The following is a 22,141-nucleotide window of genomic DNA, read 5'->3' as shown; positions in this document are numbered from 1 at the left end:
AGAGTGGATAAGGTGAACCAGTGGATGCTGTGTATCTGGGGCGGAATTCTCCGCTCCTACACGGCATCGGGAAGGCCGTCGTGAACTCGGCCGAGAATGACGCGACGGCAGCGCCTAAGTGACGTCAGCCGCGCATGCGCAGGCTGGCCGGCTCCAACCCGCATGCGCAGCTGATGTCACGACGGCTGCCGGCTCCAACCCGCGCATGCGCAGTTGCCGTCTTCCCCTCCGCTGCCCCGCAAGACGTGGCGGCTTGATTTTGCGGGGCGGCGGAGGTGAAAGAGTGCGTCACTTGGAGACGCCAGCCCGACGATCGGTGGGCACCAATCGCGGGCCAGTCCCCTTTCGAGCATGCCGGCCTGAACAGGTCTGGAACATCAGGCCGCTCGGCCCATCTGGGCCAGAGAATTGGCGGTCGCCGTGAAAAACGGTGAGCGGCAATTCTGCGAGTGGGGGGTGGGAGAATCGCGGGGGGTGCCAGGGTGGCGTGTCGTGAGTCGCCCGGCCCTCCCGCGATTCTCCCACCCGGCGTGGGGAGCGGAGAATTCCGCCCCTGGACTTTCAAAAGGCTTTTGACAAAGTCCCACATAAGAGATTAGTGAGCAAAATTAAAGCTCATGGTATTGTGGGTAATGTATTGACGTGGATAGATAACTGGTTGGCAGATAGGTAACAGAAAGTGGGAATAAACAGGTCCTTTTCAGAGTGGCAGGCAGTGACTAGTGAGGTATCACAGAGTTCAGTGCTGGGACACCAGATGTTCACACATTAATGTTTTGGACAAAGGAATTACATGCAATATCTCCAAATTTGTAGACTACACTAAGATGGGTGGCAATGTGTGATGTGAGGAGGCTGCAAATAGGTTGCAGGGTGACTTGGACAGGCTGGCTGATTGGGCAAATACTTGGCAAATGCAATATAATGTGAGTAAATGTGAGGTTATCCACTTTGGTGGCAAAAACAGGAAGGCAGATTATTATCTGAATGGTGGCAGTTTAGGAAAAGGGGAAGTGCAACTAGACCTGGGTATCATGGTGGAACAGTCGCTGAAGGTTGGCATGCAGGTACAGCAGGTGTTGATGAAAGCTAATTAAGAAGTCTTACAACACCAGGTTAAAGTCCAACAGGTTTGATTCAAACATGAGCTTTCGGAGCGCAGCTGAGGAAGGAGCTGCGCTCCGAAAGCTCGTGTTTGAATCAAACCTGTTGGACTTTAACCTGGTGTTGTAAGACTTCTTACTGTCTCAAACCAGAACAGTTGGTAGGATTTTGCAAGTCCAGGCCAGGTGGTGGGGGGTGGATGTAATGCAACATGAATCCAAGATCCCTGTTGAGGCCGCACTCATGCGTGCGGAACTTAGCTATATGTTTTTGCTCGGCAATTCTGTGTTGTCGTGTGTCCTGAAGACCGCCTTGGAGAACGCTTACCCGGAGTTCAGAGGCTGAATGCCCTTGACTGCTGAAGTGTTCCCCGACTGGAAGGGAACATTCCTGCCTGGTGATTGTCGCAGGGTCTGCATGGTCTCGCCAATGTACCACGCTTCGGGACATCCTTTCCTGCAGCGTAAGAGGTAGACTACATTGGTCGAGTCGCACGAATATGTGCCGCGTACCTGGTGGGTGGTGTTACCACGTGTAATGGTGGTATCCAAGTCGATGATCTGGCATGCCTTGCAGAGATTGCCCTGGCAGGGTTGTGTGGTGTCGTGGTCGCTGTTCTGAAGGCTGGGTAATATGCTGCAAACAACGGTTTGTTTGAGGTTGCGCGGTTATTTGAAGGCCAGTAGTGGGGGTGTGGGGATGACCTTGGCAAGATGTTCATCTTCATTGATGATGTGTTGAAGGCTGCGAAGAAGATGTCGTAGTATCTCCTCCCCAGGAAAGTACTGGATGACGAAGGGTACTCTGTCAGTGGTGTCCCGCGTTTGTCTTCTGAGGAGGTCGGTGCGGTTTTTTGCTGTGGCGCGTTGGAACTGTCGATCGATGAGTCGAGCGCCATATCCCGTTCGTACGAGAGCATCTTTCAGCATCTGTAGATGTCTGTTACGCTCCTCCTCGTCTGAGCAGATCCTGTGTATACGGAGGGCTTGTCCATAGGGGATGGCTTCTTTAATGTGTTTCGGGTGAAAGCTGGAGAAGTGGAGCATCGTGAGGTTGTCTGTGGGCTTGCGGTAAAGCGAAGTGCTAAGGTGACCGTCCTTGATGGAGATGAGTGTGTCCAAGAATGCAACAGAATTTGGAGAATAGTCCGTGGTGAGTCTGATGGTGGGATGGAATTTATTAATCTCATCGTGTAGTCGTTTCAGTGATTCTTCGCTGTGGGTCCAAAGGAAAAAAATGTTATCGATGTATCTGGTGTATAACATCGGTTGCAGGTCCTGTGTGGTGAGGAAGTCTTGTTCAAACCTGTGCATGAAGATGTTGGCATATTGAGGTGCAAATTTGGTCCCCATGGCTGTTCCATGCATCTGGATGAAGAATTTGTTGTCGAAGGTGAAGACGTTGTGATCTAGAATGAAGCGGATGAGTTGCAGAATTGCGTCTGGAGATTGGCAGTTGTCAGTGTTGAGTACTGAGGCTGTTGCAGCAATGCCGTCGTCATGGGGGATGCTGGTGTAGAGTGCCGAGACATCCATTGTGACGAGGAATGTTCCTGGTTCAACTGGTCCATGGGTGCTATGTTTCTGTAGGAAGTCCGTCGTGTCGCGACAGAAGCTGGGTGTACCTTGTACAATGGGTTTCAAGATGCCCTCGATGTGGCCAGAGAGGTTCTCACACAGGGTCCCATTGCCTGAAACGATAGGATGGCCTGGTGTGTTGGCCGTGTGTATTTTCGGGAGGCAGTAGAGATCTCCAATGCGGGGATTACGTGGGATGAGAGCACGTAGGGTGCTCTGAAGGTCTGGATCCAAGGTCCTGATCAGTCTGTTGAGTTGGCGGATGTGTTCCTTGGTTGGATCTGAGGGTAACTGTCTGTAGTTCCGCACGCATGAGTGCGGCCTCAACAGGGATCTTGGATTCATGTCGCATTACATCCACCCCCCACCATCTGGCCTGGACTCTGACTTTGTCTATATATATGTTTCTGGAACATACCTCGCCATTCACCTGAGGAAGGAGCTGCGCTCCGAAAGCTCGTGTTTGAAACAAACCTGTTGGACTTTAACCTGGTGTTGTAAGACTTCTTACTGTGCTCACCCCAGTCCAACGCCGGCATCTCCACATCATGAAAGCTAATGGCATGCTGGCCTTCATGGCAAGAGGATTTGAGTATCGGATTAGGGATGTCTTGCTGCAATTGTACAGGGCCTTGGTGAGGCCACATCTTGAATATTATGTGCAGTTTGTCCTAGTTTGAGGAAGGACATTCTTGCTATTGAGGATACCCAGCAAAGGTTCACCAGACTAATTCGCAGGCTGGCAGGGCTGTTATATGCAGAAAGACTATATGGGCTGGGTTTGTACTCACTGGAGTTTGGAAGAACGAGAGGAGATCTCATAGAAACATATAAAATTCTGTTTGGACTGTACAGGCTAGTTACGGGAAGAATGTTCAAGATTTTGGGGATGTCCAGAACTAAGGGTCATAGCCTAAGAATAAGGGGTAAACCATTCAGGACTGAGACGAGGAAGAACCTCTTCTTTCAGAGAGTTGTGAACTTGTAGAACGCTCTATCACAGAAAGCTGATGGGGCCAGTTCGTTGGATATATTCAAGAGGGGTTGGACGTGGCCCTTGCGGCTAAAGGGATCAAGAGGTATGGAGAGGAAACGGGAGTGGGATACTGAATTTGCATGATCAGCCATGATCATATTGAATGGTGGTGCCGGCTCGAAGGGTTGAATGGCCTACTCCTGTACCTAGTTTCTATGTTTCTAATTCTATTATCCCTGCACCATAATAAATAACTGTCAAAACTTAGCATCATGAAAGGAAAAAATGTTAGCAGCGAAAATGTTCTTCCATGTCTAATTATGGCAGATGTTTATCCTGTGGAACAGTGGGCGAAATTCTCCGACCCCCGCAGGGTCGGAGAATCACCCGGGGCTGGCGAAAATCCCGCCCCCGCGGTGGCAGAAATTCTCCGCCACCCGAGAATTGGCGGGGGCGGGAATCATGCACTGCCGATCGGCGAGCCCCCTGCGGCAATTCTCCGGCCCGCGATGGGCCAAAGTCACGCCGCTGAGAGGCCAATCCCGCCACCATGGTTTGAACCACCTCTGGTGGCGGCGGGATCGGCGGCGCGAGCGGGCCCCCAGAGTCCTGGGGGGGCGCGGGGCAATCGGATCCCGGGGGGTGTCTCCACGGTGGCCAGGCCAGCGATCGGGGCCCACCGATCGGCCGGCGGGCCAGTGCCATGGGGGCACTCTTTTTCTTCCGCCGCCACCATGGCCTCCACCATGGCGGAGGCGGAAGAGAATCCCCCAGCGTGCATGCGCCGGTGGTGACGTCAAAGGCCGTTGTGCCGGGCTTGGCCTCTAAAGGTGCGGAGAATTCCGCACCTTTGGGGAGGCCCGACGCCGGAGTGGTTGACGCCACTCCGCTACGCCGGGACCCCCCGCCCCACCGTGTAGGGGAGAATCCCGCCCAGTATTGCTGACTAAGCTAAGTAAATCTCTTCTGATCTGATAACACTTTTATCCTGAAAGCGACTGCAGACCATGTTGCATTGGCCTTTTAAGCTCCCTGGTGCTATGCTAGCCATACTATGGAGGCCTGTTTTCGGGAGATTCTGTCCCCCTGCTCCCTCATTCCTTCCAGTTGGGATTCCAGAACACAATCAGAAAACCTGACCTTTGTGGCAATATTCCATCTTTCAGAAAAGAATCACAGTAAACAGCTGCCCTGGGATTCCCTTTACTACATCATCTGCTTAAATGGCTTATTATTGCAGTTCATAGCTGACGGTTTGTATTATTGATTCTGCCGCTCCATTGAATGTGTGGGAGTTATAGAATATGTTTAAGAGCAGCTCTAGAAACCAGTAAAACGGGGAATCAGCCAGTATGTTTAACAAGTGTCTTAAAACATTAAACAATGTTCAATTAACCAGTTAATAATGCTGAAACAGTAATTGCTAAACCATGTTATGCAAAATGCAATCCATCAAAGGGTCAGTTTTAATGACCTGAATCTAGCTTCACTCTGCATGCAAAGATTTTGCTCGTCCTTGTCCCATTGTCTCATGATTGTTGAAGGATTGTTTCACTGGGTATTTTAATGATCTTTGTATTATGGGTTTGTAATTTGGCATATTAAAAACATTATTTCCATGAGGAATAGAAATGGTTATCATTGTTTCCATTAAACAAAATAAAAAAATGTTCCAGTTTCAATATCAAAATCATTGTTTCATCAGAACATTAGTTTGCAGAATGTTTGCTGCAAATTTGGCTTTTATGCAAAATACATTTGACTGATTTAGTGAAAATGGACAGTACAGTTTTGTTTTACCTCTGAAATCTGATTTACCTGAATTGTGGAATCAGTTACCTGTTTTGAATTAGAAAATGGCATATATTGAAGTCATCCAATACATAGGCACTACACAACCGGTCTGCTACATTTTTTCTGAAAAGTATTAATCTTTCTTCAGTCTATCTACGAAAGTAGAAATCCAGAGCATATTTACAATACTTGGGAAAACAACCATTCATAAAACTGCCATAAATTAACAAACGAAGCAGCAAGTTGAACAGATGGGATAGAGTTGACATTTAAAATTCAAGAGAAGACAATCATTTCTGTGGTTTGAAACATCATTGGGGCTATTTTCTGGCCATGTTGTGCCCAGTACAATTCCTCTATGTCGGAAAACATTCAGGAGAGACCAAAAACGCGATTTGCACCAGGCGGAAAATGATTTCTGATTTTCGCAGGCCCTTGCTGCTGGTATGAAAGGGTGATAAACTGATCAGCATGCATCTGTGTGCTTTGACATATGATCCATGATTTCCATGCCAGATTTTCTGGCCTCCCGCCGCAGGAAGTCACCTGAGCACTGTGGTGATATGCATCACTGTAAATACACAGGAGGTTAATGTAAATACTCTACAACTAAGTAAATACTAGAGGGAGCACCAGAAACGTCATGATATGCAGACATACAGCTAATGAACACATAGAATAGGACACGGCCAATGGGCAGTCAAGACACCCAGAGGTGACACTACCACAAGGGGGCATTACACAGCCCATATATAAGGACAGGGCACACATGCTCTGTCTCTTTCCACAGGCAACACTTAGAGAGTTGGACAGGGGCAGATCAGAAGCATCACACCCACCACGTGCCTTAGAGCAGACTGGTTAGTTAGATTGAGTTACTATAGCAAGATTAGCAGGAGAGTCAAATTCATAGAGAACTGTGCTAATGGTTCAATAAATCACATTGAATTTACTTCAACGTCTGGAGTATCTTTTGGTCAAAGCTGCATCGAGTTGCAACCTGCGTTACCCCAGAGTACATAACACAACAGACACAAATCACTACTGGCCCTTAAAAACAGGGACCAGGTGCCATGGACTCCAAGGGGGAGCAAGAAGAGCTCAGCACTTATCTCCAGGCTGCACAAGGGCAGGTCAGCCTTTTCCATAGTGCAGTGGGGGAGGGGGGAGGCTTCAAGGGGGATCTCAGGCTGGGCTGAAGAACTTCAGGTCAGGGGTCTCCAGTGGGATGAGGGTCGCATTGCTAGCCTTCTCTCAGCTTGCTGAAAAACCTTTGAAGTATTTAATTTGAGGTCAGTTTCAAAGTCCAGTCAGGGTGCAATGGCTACTCTGCTCTATGCCAGCTTTAAAGGCTCTGACGTTGTTTTGCTGACATTCCATTGCACACCCCATTAAATATTACAAGCACCAGGTGAGGCAGCTTTTGGCTCATTCAAAGGAGCATTTTGTAAAATAAGACAGCACCTCACACATCATAAACTCTAAAGTGCTTCCTAGAATGTGCACCTGTTATATCTGAGCTCATAATTTTGAGAAGGGGATGTTTTCAATCTCCTCTGAGTTGCCATGCCTTTCCTGGAAGCTAGTTTTAGCATATAAGCTGGTGGCACGCATGCCATCTTGAGAGCACCGTGGCATCAGGGAGTGCCATTCATCAACCGGAAGGGGGTTTCACTCTCTGAACGTCCAAATCATGTGTGACCACCACCGCAGGATCATGCACATGTGTACTCTACCTTGGAAACATGCAAGACAGCTTCATCCTGGGCACTCAGACATCCTCAGGGTCTTTGAGTACCAGCCCCAGCTGATGGGATGGCTCTTGGGGGACAAGGGATACTCGCTGCAGAGTCCCGAGACCAAGATGGAGTGCTGTTATAAAGAGGGCCATGCTGCCACCTGGACTGTCATTTAGTGGTGCTTGAGTTACTAAAGATGCAGTTCCGCTGCCTGGACCGTACTGGCGGTGCTTTCCAGTACAGCCCCAAGATGGTCTCTCACATCGTTGTGGCCTGCTATGCCCTCCACAACCGGGCACAGTAGAGGAACGATGTTCTGGAGGAACGGGAAGAAACCTACGACATCCTCTGAGGAGGAAGTTATCCAGCAGTGAGTGGAGGACGAATCCAAGGAGGACCCGGAGGATGGAGGACACATGGCGGCAAGGAACCAACATGCCGGGAGGACCAGGGAGGCTCACATAGCCTCCAAATTAGCTGATTAGGAGACTAGGGGCTGGATTCTCCGCTCCGCCATGCCACATTTCTGCCCCGACCCACTGTCTGGTTTGAAGTGCCATAAACTTTAAAGGTGATTATTCACAGTTATAATTATCCACTGCCTAACTATGGTGCCTGCCTTCACCTGTGCTTCGAAGATGTCTTAATCTTGCATGGCTCAGTGTTACATCTAGGTATTACCTCAGGATGCACATCAGAAGTGACATGATGCCTTCTGCGCCACGCATCTTGAGGTGCCCCTGTCTGGCGTGCTTTGGAGGGTCTGGACCTGGGGGGACCTGGCCAACGTGCAGGTGTCACTGATGTTGCTATGCCCTCCTGTTCTGCCGCTGCCTCTGAGTTGTACCGGTATCAGGAAATGGAGATTCAGAAGGGCTGGAGGTTGCCAGAGTCTTCTGGGTGAAAGGCCCTGGAATGGGCTTCAGCATTTCCTCCTCTCTCAGGGTGCTCATTGTCTCCTGGGCTAAGAGTCCAGGAGACGGTGAGGCAGCAGGAGTGATCGCCAGAAGTCTCTGCATTACCTGGCACTGCCAGTCCTAGAGGTCCACCACTGTCTGCACCATGGTGTGGGAGCTCTCAGAAATGGGCTTCTGCTTCTGGACAAAGCTCTGGAACCCTTCGGCAATGGCCTTCTGTGTCTGGGCCATGCTTGCAAGGCCCTTAGCCACGGTCCCCTGTGATTGAGCCATACTCTCGAGACCCTCAACCATGATCCTCAGAGACTGCACCATGCCTTGGATTCTGCTACTCATGGCTCAGAAATATTGTTCCAGGCTTTCCACTGTTGTTTCCGCCCTTGCAGCATTGTCCTGGGTGCTACACAATGCCGGCACCACCACCTGTGCCTGAAGGCAATGGGACTCCTCCAATCAACCTTGCAGTTGCTAGAATGTTGTTGACACCCCCTGCTGGATTTTCCGGCGATGCCTTTGCATCTCCAGCAGCGCAAGGAGAATCTTTTCCAACAGCTGTGTGGTTCTCAGCACTTAGTGACCCAGAAGCCTGTCTGCTAATATTGCCCGTGGAGATGTGTGTCTCTGTGCTGGTGGATGGTACAGGTGATGCCTGTGACACCTGATCAATGCTTTCCTCAGAACGTTTCACTAAGATGCCACTGGGGTTTGTGGGGGTGAGGGGGGGGGGGGGGGGCTGCGGTGACTCCAGATGGCCCAACTTCATCAGGTGGTGATCCCATAAAGAAAGAAACATGGTTCAGTGAAAGGAAGAAATAAGGTTTGGGCAGCACTTGATTCACATGGATGAAGGTTCAGTAGATCCTTATTTCTGTGGTGGAGGTCAAACTCGCTGTCAATCACTGTTCTCCCCTGTGTCTCACCTGGTATCTCCATTGCTCTCTCTTCATAGAGCGTTAGAAGAAGCAACTCAGACATTCCCCATCTGTTTTCTCCATCTCCCTTTTAATTATGGACTTTCTGCTCCTGCTGGAACACAAAGAGGAGATTGTAAGTCAGGCGGCTGGTGGGTCAGAGGGGGTACAGACGGTGGCATATGTGGGCACCATGCTAGACAGGAAGGTGTCGGGTTGAGGAGTGCCAAGGGGATGTGAGGATATTTATAGCTTTTATAGCAGTTGATATTAGATAGAAGAAAACAAGCAACTCTCACAATTATACTGAAAGAACTTTGTTTTAGAAGGCTAAAGAAGGAATATATCTCTTAGCTTTGTTAGAAGAAAAGCCTTACCATGAAGTAGTGATTAAGAAAACAAGTGCAGGAAACTTAAAGTACAGCTTGTTAAAGGAACTAGAGAATTGAAGAGAAGTTTCCAGAAGGTTTAAGGAACAGAGGAAACTGGTACTATAACAGAGAACGGTTCAGTAAATACAGACAGAGTTGAAAGGAAGGCTGAGAAGCCAGGAAGATATCTGAAGTGATTTTCAGGTTTGTAAGATTTTGCTACAGTCTGTGGATTGTGAGTTTAAATAACTGTGTTTAAATACCAAGGAAGCCAGAGTTAGGAAGGAAATGATTTATTTTACTTTCAACAATAATTTTCCCACGGCAGTAATGATCTATAATCTCAGTCCCCATTGGGACAATCAACATGCTAGTCCCTGCTCAGGCCAGCTTTTATGCTCGGTTCCAACGAGACCCTGTAGGGTAGACCTCCGCCCCCTACCTGGGAAGCTCATACTCCATGAGGTTCACAGGGAGATTGATATTGTTTTCCCCATGGACCCCTTGGGATTATGACACTGTGGAAATCGGACGCTGGATTTCGGAGTTTGTGTGAAAGCATTTCAGACAAAGAAAACCTGACAGGAGAGGTGGAAAACATGGTGCTGGAGTTCTTGCAAAAAAAATGGAGCGGAAGCTTTTTTTAGAAGGATAGATGTAAAACCTGGAGTGGAGTTTTTTAAATGTAAACAGCTGATGGAAAGCATTGTTTCAAAGAGGAGTTTAAAGCGTGTTTTTTGGGAATGGTGTTTGGAAACCTTCAAATGAAAATTATACGAAGGAACTTTGAGGGAAATCTAAAGAAGTTTGGCTGAGTGGCATCCACCATTTGGTTTCAGAGTGGGATGTTACCGATGAAAACTGTAGACATTTATGAAGCTAAAGAAGTATTTTATTCAAACTATTCATGCTTAATCAATGTTTTTTATCTTGTTAAAATTAATTCACCCTAATGTGACTCTGTTCCTCCAGGTTTTCTAAAAAAATGTAATGGTGTTTTGGGCCAGGATTCCATTCCACGATACTCTCATCCAGTTATAACATCAGCTGGGATCATAACACCACCTACTTTTGGAAGTTATAATTACCCTAATGTGACATATTCTTCACATAAGGAATGCACTGTTGCACTATGCTGCAGCTATCACCAAAGACTTTTAGCACTCTGTGCTAAGTATAAATTTACCACCTTTTGCTGCCATAGCGTAATAATTCGAGGAGGCACAGAGTGAAAGGCCAAACTGGTTTGTTTTAAGATGAAAATATAGCCACTACCAAAACAAACACCGCAACCCAAGACAATCAGGAACTGCTGGTTCATGTCTGGGAGTTAGATTTAAAGGTCCCGCAAATGATCCCGAGCTAGGTGGACCTTTGCCCGCTCACCGTGGGAACTTGTATTCTAGAATGCCCATGGGTAGACCAATCAGCGATCCCTGTGGCCCTTATGAGAGTGATCATTTGTGGTAGTCACCACTGATGTATTATATTGTATATATGGGTTTTACGGTAAGGCCCCTGTACTACTGGTACGGGGGTAGATCCCTGCCTGCTGGCTCCGCCCAGTAGGTGGAATATAAATATGTATGCTCCCCGTACAGCAGCCATTTCATTAGCTGCAGTAGGAGGCCACACATCTCTGTGTAATAAAGCCTCGATTACATTCTACTCTCGTCTCGTCATAATTGATAGTGCATCAATTTATTACACAGAGATTTTTCAGAGACGAACCTCCGGATATCCTGCAGCTGCATCCTCAAGCAGACAACGCCAAAAAAGACTTCAAACATTGGCTAGCCTGTTTTGTAGCATACAGCGGGTCTGCGCCAGACCCAATCCCAGAACAACAGCAGCTCCAGATTCTGTACACACGGCTGAGGTCCAATGTTTTTCCCCTCGTCCAGGAAGCGCCGACTTACGCAGAAGCCATGGCGCTACTGAAGGAGAATTACGCTCAGCGGACCAACAAAATCTACACCAGACCCCTCCTATCCACGCGGCACCAACTTCCCGGTGAGTCTGTGGAAGATTTCTGGCGTGCCCTACTCGCCCTGGTGAGAGACTGTGACTGCCAGGCCATTTTGGCCACTGAGCATTCGAACCTGCTGATGAGAGACGCGTTCATTACGGGTATAAGGTCTGACTACATCCGCCAGCGCCTCTTAGAAGGGGCCACGCTTGATCTCGCGGCGACCAAGAAACTAGCGCTCTCACTTACGGTCGCCTCACGCAACGTACAGGCCTATGCCCCCGACCGCAAGGCCCATCCCCCTGTGCATCATGGACCTCACTGACGGCCACCCCATCATGGACCCCATCAGCGACTGCCCCCAGACAACCCCACGCCTGCCCCGCGCGGCGGCCAACCAACGTCGAGGGACCCAAATGCTACTTCTGCGGACAGACAAATCACCCCCGGCAGCGCTGCCCGGCGTGGAGTGCGCTCTGCAAGGCCTGTGGCAAGAGGGACATTTCGCTGCAGTGTGCCAGGCCTGCTCAATCGCCGCTATTTTCCCGGCACCCCCCACGTGCGGCCAGTGGGCGCCGCCATCTTCCTCTCCTCGGACCACGTGTGGCCCGTGGGCTCCGCCATCTTGCTCTACTCACAACACGTGCGGCCCGTGGGTGCCGCCACCTTGCCTACCTCAGAACCAATGGGCGCCGCCATCTTGCCTGCCCCAGGACACGTGCGACCTGTGGGCGCCACCATCTTACCCGCCTCAGGAGCCCTGCCCGTCTGGCACCTCATCAGACTGCTCAATGCCTGCAACTGTCGACGACGAGCTGCGTCTCGCCTCGGTCATGATTGACCAGTCTCGACCACACAACCTTGTGACCGCTTCGACAAAGGTGAAGGTCGACGGACACGAGATAGCCTGCCTTCTGGACTCCGGGAGCACTGAGAGCTTCATCCACCCCGATACAGTAAGGTGCTGCTCCCTCGCGGTACACCCTGCTCACCAGAGAATCTCCCTGATCCTCCAGATCCGACTCTGTGGCGATCCGGGGTACTGCATCGACACCCTCACCGTCCAGGGCGTAGAGTTCAGCGGCTTCCGCCTCTACGTCCTGCCCCACCTCTGTGCTGCCTTGTTACTCGACCTAGACTTCCAGTGCAACCTCCAGAGCCGAACCCTGAAATTTGGGGGGCCCTTACCACCCCTTACTGTTTGAGGCCTCGCGACCCTTAAGGTCGACCCGCCTTCCCTTTTTGCAACCCTAACCCCGGATTGCAAACCCATCACCACCAGGAGCAGAAGGTACAGCGCCCAGGACAGGACCTTCATCAGGTCTAAGGTCCAGCGACTGCTGCGGGAAGGTATTATTGAGGCCAGCTACAGCCCCTGGAGAGCCCAAGTGGTAGTGTTCAAAACTGGGGAGAAAAACAGGATGGTCGTTGACTACAGTCAGACCATCAACCGGTACACGCAGCTCGACGCGTACCCCCTCCCACGCATATCTGATATGGTCAATCAGATTGCACAATACCGGGTCTTCGACAGTGGCCCTGAAATCTGCCTACCACCAGCTGCCCATCCGTAAGACGGACCGCCCATACACTGCGTTCGAAGCAGAAGGCCGTCTTTACCATTTCCTTAGAGTTACCTTCGGCGTCACCAACGGGGCCTCGGTCTTCCAACGGGAGATGGACCGAATGGTTGACCGGTATGGACTGCAGGCCACTTTCCCGTACCTGGACAACATCACCATCTGCGGCCACAACCAGCAGGACCACAATGCTAACCTTTCTAAATTTCTCCGCACCGCCACTCTCCTCAACCGAACTTACAGCAAGGAGAAGTGTGTGTTCAGCACGAACCGATTAGCCATCCTCGGCTATGTGGTTCAGAACGGAGTTCAAGAGCTCAACCCCGATCGCATGCGCCCCTTCATGGAACTCCCCCTCCCCCACTGCCCCAAGGCCCTCAAAAGATACCTGGGGTTCTTTTTGTATTACGCCCAGTGGGTCCCAAACTATGCAGAAACGGCCCGCCCACTCATTCAATCCACCGCTTTCCCACTGACGGCCAAGGCTCATCAGGCCTTCGACCTTATCAAGCCCGACATCGCCAAGGCCACGATGCACACAGTCGACGAGACGCTCCCCTTCCAAATCGAGAGCGATGCATCAGATGTTGCTCTGGCCGCCACCCTCAACCAGGCACGCAGGCCCGTGGCATTCCTTTCCCTTCCCATGGCTCCGAAATTTGGCACTCCTCCGTCGAAAAGGAGGCCCAAGCCATCGTTGAAACTGTGCGACATTGGAGGCAGTACCTGGCCGGCAGGAGATTCACTCTCCTCACTGATCAACAGTCGGTTGCCTTCATGTTCAACAACACTGATGCACAATTCATGGACACGAAATGTAGGTGTAGTGCGAAACAAAAGGCTCTGATCAGCAAGAAGTGTGCCCAGCAGCAGGGGTACAGAAATGACCTGGCTGCTGGGGAACACGGTTTCTTATGCCCTGCCTCGTAGGCGGAGCTACCTTCCTCTCGACCAATGAGAATACAGAGGCCACAATACTTGGGGCAATGGGCAACAAGCCCTCTGCACCAATGGCAGCTCACACTCCCAGGTACCGTAATACCCCTAGTCATACTACCACAAACACACAGCGGGGCAAGATCAAAAATGGAGGATTGAGCTCTCTATCTACAATTACAAGATTTTGTATCGCCCCGGTAAGCTCAATGCACCCCCCGATGCCCTGTCCCGAGGTACATGTGCCAGCGCACAAGTGGCCCGACTCCGGACCCTGCCCGACAATCTCTGTCACCCAAGAGTCACCCATTTTTACCACTTCATTAAGTCCCACAATCTGCCCTACTCCATCGAGGAAGTCGGGGCTATCACCAGAGACTGCCAGGTCTGTGCGGAGTGTAAACCGCACTTCTACCGGGCAGACCGCGTGCACCAGGTGAAGGCCTCCCGCCCCTTTGAACGCCTCAGCATGGACTTCAAAGGGCCCCTTCCCTCTACCGACTGAAACACGTACTTCCTCAGTGTGGTTAATGAGTATTCCCGATTCCCCTTTGCCGTCCCATACCCTGATATGATGTCTGCCACCGTCATCAAAGCCCTCAGCACCATCTTCGCTCTGTTCGGTTTCTCCACCTACGTCCACAGCAACCTCATTTATGAGCGATGAGCTGCGCCAGTTCCTGCTCAACAGGGGCATTGCCACGAGCAGGACGACCAGCTACAACCCCAGGGGCAACGGGCAGGTGGAGCGTGAGAATAAGACTGTCTGGAGGGCCATCCAGCAACGCCCTACGGCCCAGAAATCTCCTAGCCTCCCACTGGCAGGAGGTCCTTCACGACGAACTTCACTCCATTCGGTCGCTCCTGTGTACTGCGACTAACGAAACCCCCCCATGAACGTCTCTTTGCCTTCCCCAGGAAGTCCACTTCCTGGGTTTCACTCCCAACGTGGCTGGCAGCTCCAGGACCCGTTCTCCTCCGTAAACACATGCGACTCCACAAGGCAGACCCGTTGATTGAGAGGGTGCAGCTACTCCACGCCAACCCGCAGTACGCTTATGTACCGTACACCGACGCCGCCAAGACACTGTTTCCCTCAGGGACCTGGCACCGGCTGGTTATTCAAACATCTCCCCCACTGCCCCGGTGCCGCCCTCCCTTCCCCCAGTGCACACCACCGCAGCCCCCGCTCCAGGACAATCCGTCCTCCCCTTGGTCCCACCCGGGGATGAAGAGGATTTCGACATGCTCCCGGAGTCACCGAAGACCAAGCCGATGCCTGAGTCGCCACCAGCACTGCGGCGCACTTGACGACAGATAGGCGCCGGATCGTCTAAATTTGTAACCTTCTCTGTAATTTTTAAAAGCAATCTCTATGTATATAGTTTTCCACCACCCCCACTGGACTCATTTTTAACAGGGGTGAATGTGTTAGCCACCACTGATGTATTATATTGTATATTGGGTTCACAGTAAGGCCCTTGTACTACAGGTATGGGGGTAGATCCCTGCCTACTGGCTCCGCCCAGTAGGTGGAGTATACATATGTGTGCTCTCTTAACAGCAGCCATTTCGTCAGCTGCTGTAGGAGGCCACACATCTCAGTGTAATAAAGCCTTGATTACATTCTACTCTCGTCTCGTCGTAATTGATAGTGCATCACACAGCCTTCCTGCCTCAAGTCCAAATCGCCCCCCTCACTCCCACGGTGATGAGGCCTCTTTCATTGCTTGGCACAAGGCCTCGACTCAGTGGCAGATGGAACCAGCTCGGGGGACGTGAAGCAGACTGGGGATCATCACTTCCGAAGGGCAACAGACGGAGGCATGTCTTCGGTAATAAAACCAAATTGCTGCTCACGCTGGAATCTCAAACAAAAACTTAAAATGCTGGACAATTTGGCAGGTTTGACAACATCTGTGGAGAGAAAAGGGAGCTAATATTTCAAGTCTGGATGACTCTTTATCAAAGCTTCCACACTGGCACTGCCAAGGTGCCTGGGTGGCACTACCAAGCCAGAGCGCAGTGTAAGGGTGCCCAGGGACCGAGGGACCCATGCCCATGAATGGAGGGTGAAAGGGGAGTTTGAAGGGTGGGGGTGTGCAGAGCAGGTAAGGAGGAGCCTCTGGGAGGTTGGGGGAGTGACAGTTGAGGGCCCCTCAAGGGGGGACGGCGTACGTGGACCTGAAAATGGAGGACCCTCAGGGACCCCATAGTGGGGTGTCCTCACTTGAGGGGGAGTGTGGGGTAGTGCCCATGTGTGTGGCAGGTGACATTGCCCATAGGTACGGAATATGGGGGTCCACAAGCTCACTTAGAGATCGGGCATCCTTTCAAAATGGCGGATCGATTTCTGAGTTCAGGTCCCCAGCGCTGAAAAAAATTCTAAGGCCGCGATTCTTCAGAAAAACTTTGAAGTGCGGTAGCGAGCAAGAATTGCCGTAAGCTTCCCGCCGCTCGGCCAGCAACGCTAGTCAATATTAATTGGTCCAATCAACAAGGCCTGACGGCCTTCTTGCCGCAAATGAAGGCTCACCGGCTGATACGTCGCGACAACGCTAACAAGATCGAGCAGCACTTAAGCTGCACTTGTTCAGCCAACCCATCCAGCTCACAATAATGGTGCCCAGGAGATCAGTCCCAAGTTTCTGAGACGCTGACCTGGGGAGGCTCCTAGATGCAGTGGAGGCCAGAAACGATGTTCTGTTCCCCCGAGGGTTCTAGAGGGTGCACCATAGGGCAACCAGTACTGCCTGGGACGAGGTGGTGGCGGTTGTGTGCTCAGAGAGTGTGACCAGGAGGACTGGCCTCCAGTACTGAAAAATGGTCAATGACCTACATAGGGCAGCACGAGTGAGTAGACATCAATGCCCCCCACCCACCCCCCCAAGGGAGCATCCAGTTCCCAACTCCCCGTACGACCCCCAACTCTCTCACCACCCCCACCCCCTTCAACCACCCCCCCCAGCCCCCTCCCCCCAACCCTCCCTTCACAACCTCCTTCCCACTACTGTGAACCATGCCTGTGGCTAATGATGTCCCTCTTTGTCTCTTCAGGAAAAGCTCTCCCATAATCGCTGGGAGAGGGTTCAGACTGGCGGAAGCGTGCCTGACTTAAGAATCCTCACCTTCTTCGAGGAGCAGGCCGTGCAGGTGACCAGGGTGGCTGAGGACAAAGCATTCACCCACATGGAAGCTGGCAGATGTCGCAGAGGTGAGGAACCACTAGGCTCCAATGATAGGACCTGTCAAATGTGAGTTGTTATTGCCTTACTGACTGACCCATCCCTCTCACTGACCACATGTCCATTCTCCCGCAGGTCCTCCGGCAGATGGTGCTGGCACAACCGGGCAGCCCCCTCTCCTGACTCCCAGGAGATCACCTTGGAGGAGAGCTCTGAGATTGCAACCGTTAATAGTCTTGGCACAGCTGTCACCTCCATTCTCCACCAGTGTAGATATACTCACTTCGGTTAACATGTTAGTGGACAGGTTTCGGGGCACAATCTAGTGAGCACCACACTGCTGTTGATGCACATCAGGTGGAGACAGGAACCCCCAGGTGAGACAGCAGTCGGGGGTCTGCTGGATCCCAGGTCCCAGCTGGTTCCCAGTCTGATGCAGAGCCTGTGGAACTGGGTTACCTGGAGCTGTTGGAGACCATGCGGAGTTGCCGGGATGTTCAGAGGGAGATGTCAGCATCACTCCAGCAGATCCATAGCCACTTGGACGTGTCCCAGAGGCTAGGGGTACAGGAGATGGCACTGGCAATGAGCGGCACCGAGGCCAACGCTGCTAGGGTAGCAACCGCTGTGGAGAGCCTGGTGCACGATGTTGGCACCATTCGTGAAGATGCCCAAGGTGTTGCTCAGTCGGAGATGGCCATGGCTGAGGGTCTCGACAGTATGTCTGCCTCACTGGGGAATGTGACCCAGTACCAAGCCGACCCTGATGGGGTTCTGTGGGACATGTGCCTCTCTCAGATGGGCATGGCCGAGGCATTGTGGGAGCTTGTCACAGTCGCAGGTGGGCATTGCCGAAGTGCTTCACAGCATGGCCCAGTCACTGAGGAGCATCGTTGAGGGCATCAACATGATGGTGCGGACCATGGTCCAGCCAGATGATGCAGGGGCAGCCAGGGCTGGAACCAGTTGCCCATCCATCCCAAGGTGAACCCCAGGGCCCTGTGGGCACCGATCGGGAGAAAGGGACACTGGGTGCCAACCCGGACCCGTCCCATGGGGCGGTAACAGTAGTCACCAGCTCCTCCGAGTTCCACCCCTCTGATGAGGCCGCGCCCCAAAATCAGCGCGAGGGACAGGGTGGCACGGTTGTGCATGTGCTGCTGACAAGTGAGTTAGAGCCCTCCAGTCTCAGAACTCCCAGAGAATGCCAGCCAAGGGCATCGAAGGCCACGTGACGAGGTAGGCAATTGGAAGCCTCCAGCTCAGACGTGCATCCTGGGGTGGTACCTAGACGTAGCGGTGGAGCTAGGAGGGCCAAGCTCATTGAGGATCACAGGGGGAGGGAGGAGGGTGTGGAGAGGGGTAGGTAGGGGGTGGGGGTTGGGACGACGGTACGATCGGAAGAGTGGGGAATTGTTGCACATGATAAACACCCTTGTGCAAAACCAGTATGGTGTTGCCTCCTCCTGTGTTCAGGTACAGTGTTCAGGCATCAAGGTGTTACTGGGATGCTGGGCAATAACTCCCACATGCTACATGGTCTGCCCATTCACGACGGGAATCCACTTAGGGTGTGTGAATTATCATAGATAATCATAGAATTTACAGTGCAGAAGGAGGCCATTCAGACCATTGAGTCTGCACCGGCTCTTGGAAAGAGCACCCCACCCAAGGTCAACACCCCCACCCTATCCCCATAACCCAGTAACCCCACCCAACACTAAGGGAAATTTTGGACACTGAGGGCAATTTATCATGGCCAATCCACCTAACCTGCACATCTTTGGACTGTGGGAGGAAACCGGAGCACACACGAGGAGGATGTGCAGACTCCACACTGACAGTGACCCATTTGAGAATTGCCCATTTAACCACAACTGAAAACTCCCAATTAGCAATAGCCTTCAGCCGCATGGCTAGAGGCCTCGGCAGTCGGCGGGGGTTATGGGTGGTCATTGGAGCAGATGGGCAGGGACAAGGGTTGCCCTTAAAATGGGTAAACATGATCCAGGGATTGGCATATTGGTGTTGTGAGCAGTTGCCCGATGGTTGCCGCCCCAGCGCCTCCCCCACCCTCCTATCATGGCCCACCCCTACGGAGGGTCTGCCACCCCCAGCTAAGGGTCCCCCACACCTCGCTGAGCACAGGGATAACAATCGCAGCACCCCTGGGCTCTTTGCCTGTGAGCAAAGATGACTACTCACCTCCTCGGCTCCCCACAGATACTCTTCCGCCAGGTTCATGTTTTACAAAAGGAGTACTAATCGGCGCCAGCGTGAGCCATTGCTGGGGAGGTCGCTGAATAGCAGGAGGCCATTGAATATGGGTGGCTCTCGTTAATTGTATGGAAATTGAGCAATAATTGGTTTCACCCCACGCCACGATGAGATCCCGATTTTGCCTACGGGATTGGGCCGGTTGCATCACAAACTGTTTGGCGCCTGGCGCGGTTCTCGTTTTTGCCCTCTCCCGCTATTCTCCTTTCGCTTGAGCGAGAGCGCAACAAGGCTGGAAAGTGTGGGCTAAACCAGTGAGAAACTCCCGGGTCCCAGAAAAGTGAGTAAGTGTCATTCAATAGCAGTGAGGAACCCGCCGGCAGAGCAGGTGGGGAACTCTCTGGAAAAACTCGCCACAAGTGAACTTGGAAATGTTTCTATTGAATTCCGCCCTGAATCTTCATCATTGGCCATAGGCTGAGCCCTCTTGCCAGAGATAGTTGCAAGGGTTTCAAGGATATCGTCTCTGCTGATATACTTTCTGCTGGAGTGGGATCCCTGCTTCTCCGGTGGACTACTGTTTTTTCACCGCCTTTCCTTGGACTTTGACTCCCAGGGAATCAGCTGGCTGTTTCTCCATTCCAGTAATTAATGCTTGAACTGCCCGTTTGAGCAGGCCATTGGACGATGGATGGTATGACACCATTCAAATGTGTTTAATGCCGTTCGACTTCATGAATGCCTGAAATTCTCCACTGGTAAAGGGGTACCATTATTGGGTGTGAGCTCCTCTGGTATGCTGTGGGTACAGAAACTTTGCCGGAGTTTTTGTATAGTCATGTGAAAAGCCATAGAGGCCACAAAATGTACTTCTAACCATTTTGAATGGGTGTCGACCATAATAAGGAACACCGATCCCAGGAAGGGGCTAGCGATATCCACATGCACCCATACCCATGGTGTTTCTGGAAATTCCCATGGGTGCAAAGAAGCCGAATGTCGGAGCTTCTAGTTCTCCGCTTCACCAGATTCCCGCTGTCTCTATCAAGCCCAAGCCACCAGACAGAGCTCCTTGCGAACATTTCCATCTTGGATACCCCGAGTTGTCCATTGTGTAATTCCATCAGGGTTAGGAGCTGACATGGCGGGGGATGACTCGGGCATTGGCAATGTGTGTTTCTAAGAGATGCTCAAGACAGTATTCATAGTGCACTAACAATAATGCCCAATGCTGGATCCAAGCTGAGGCGATAGGTGGAATCACTTTATACTCTTTGAAAAGACAGAGCAGAGGTTTATGGTCTGTAACGATTGTGAAATGTCAGTCGCAGACATATAGGAGAATTTCTTCACCCCAAAAATAACAGCCAATTCTTCCTTTTGAATCTGAGAATAGCCTCTTTCCTCATGCGCCAAGGTTCTGGATGCATATGCTATAGGTTTCTCTGTGTCATCGTCCCATCGATGGGAAAGGACTGACCCTACTCCATATGGAGAGGCTTCACATACTAAATCCAGTTCTCTCTTGGGGTCATAGTGAACCAGGATGCTTGATAATAGTAACGCCTGCTTCACCTTCGCGAAGGTGTCAATCTGCGACACCTGCCACGGTCACTGGTGTCTATTTAACCATATGTGCAGGGGTGACATTAAAGTGGCCAAGTTTGGGATGAATTTCCCATAGTAGTTTCTGAGGCCTCGGAAAGATTTTAATTCTGTCGCATTTCACCGGGTCAGTGCCTCTTTGATGACCTTAGCTTTATCCTCCATAGGGTGTCAGCTTTTTTTATCGCCTGGGTACTCCAGATAGATCACTTCGCCTGCATGGAGCACATATTTTCTCATTTGAGATAGACAGCTGCATCAGAAAATAGTCTCAAATCCTCCTCCAGGTATTTTAGGTGCTCTTTTTCTGTGGCTTCTGTGATTAGTACGTTGTCTGAGTATACTGTCACTCTTGGTAGTCCTTGGAGAATGTTCTCGATCAGCCTTTGAAAAATGGCGCTTGCAGACAAGACTCTGAAGGATAGGTGTATATATTTTTATTAACCCTTATGGGTGTTAACCATTATGGACTTCCTGAATGAATCATCTAGCTCAAGCTGGAGATAATCATGGCTCATATATATTTGGTGAATGTTTGACCCCCTGCCAGTTTGGCATATAGATTATCCATGCATGGCATGGAGTACCAAACTAAATATGACGCTTATTAAATGTTAGTTTACGGTCCCTGGAAAAGCGGACCGACTTGTTGGATTTGAAGATTCTCACTCTGAGAACTGCACTGCTCTTTTTATTCCGAGGTTCTCTAACTATTCGAGTTCTGATGTATTGGGTAAGCTGAGTCTGCGAGGACTGTGTTTACTGTAGCAATGAGAGAGACAGGCTTCCAACACTTGAAGAAATGCAACTCTATTTTATTTAAACTCTTAACCATCATACACACTTTAACTATGGGTTGACGCTATGCTGAGTTGACTGGAGCCCTGAGGCTAACCTGACCAGACTATCTTCTGCCACATGGTTGATGTTGTAGTTGTTGCTCACGGGCTCTGACTGTCTCAGATGCTGGATCCGAAGAGAGCGGGAAAACTAGTGCCCTCTGGCTTTATAGCGGTCGTGTCCTGTCTGGTGATTGGCTGCTGTGTTCATTGGTCATCCTGTGTGTCAATCAATGTCTGTCTGTGCACCATCATATACTTGTGTGTATATTATGACAAGTTCGTCTCTACTTTATTAAGTAAAGCGTATGGGACCGGCCATACCCTGAAATATTTGGATACAATGTCAGGGTCCACGTAAATCTTTGGCCTTGCTAACTTTAATCTTCCAAGGCCTTCTTGGAATACTCTAGGGTATTGC

The sequence above is a fragment of the Scyliorhinus canicula genome, chromosome 10, assembly GCF_902713615.1.
Source record: "Scyliorhinus canicula chromosome 10, sScyCan1.1, whole genome shotgun sequence".
In the NCBI taxonomy this organism is placed as follows: domain Eukaryota; kingdom Metazoa; phylum Chordata; class Chondrichthyes; order Carcharhiniformes; family Scyliorhinidae; genus Scyliorhinus; species Scyliorhinus canicula.
The sequence above is the reverse complement of the archived record's forward strand: the minus strand, read 5'-3'. Positions refer to the sequence as shown.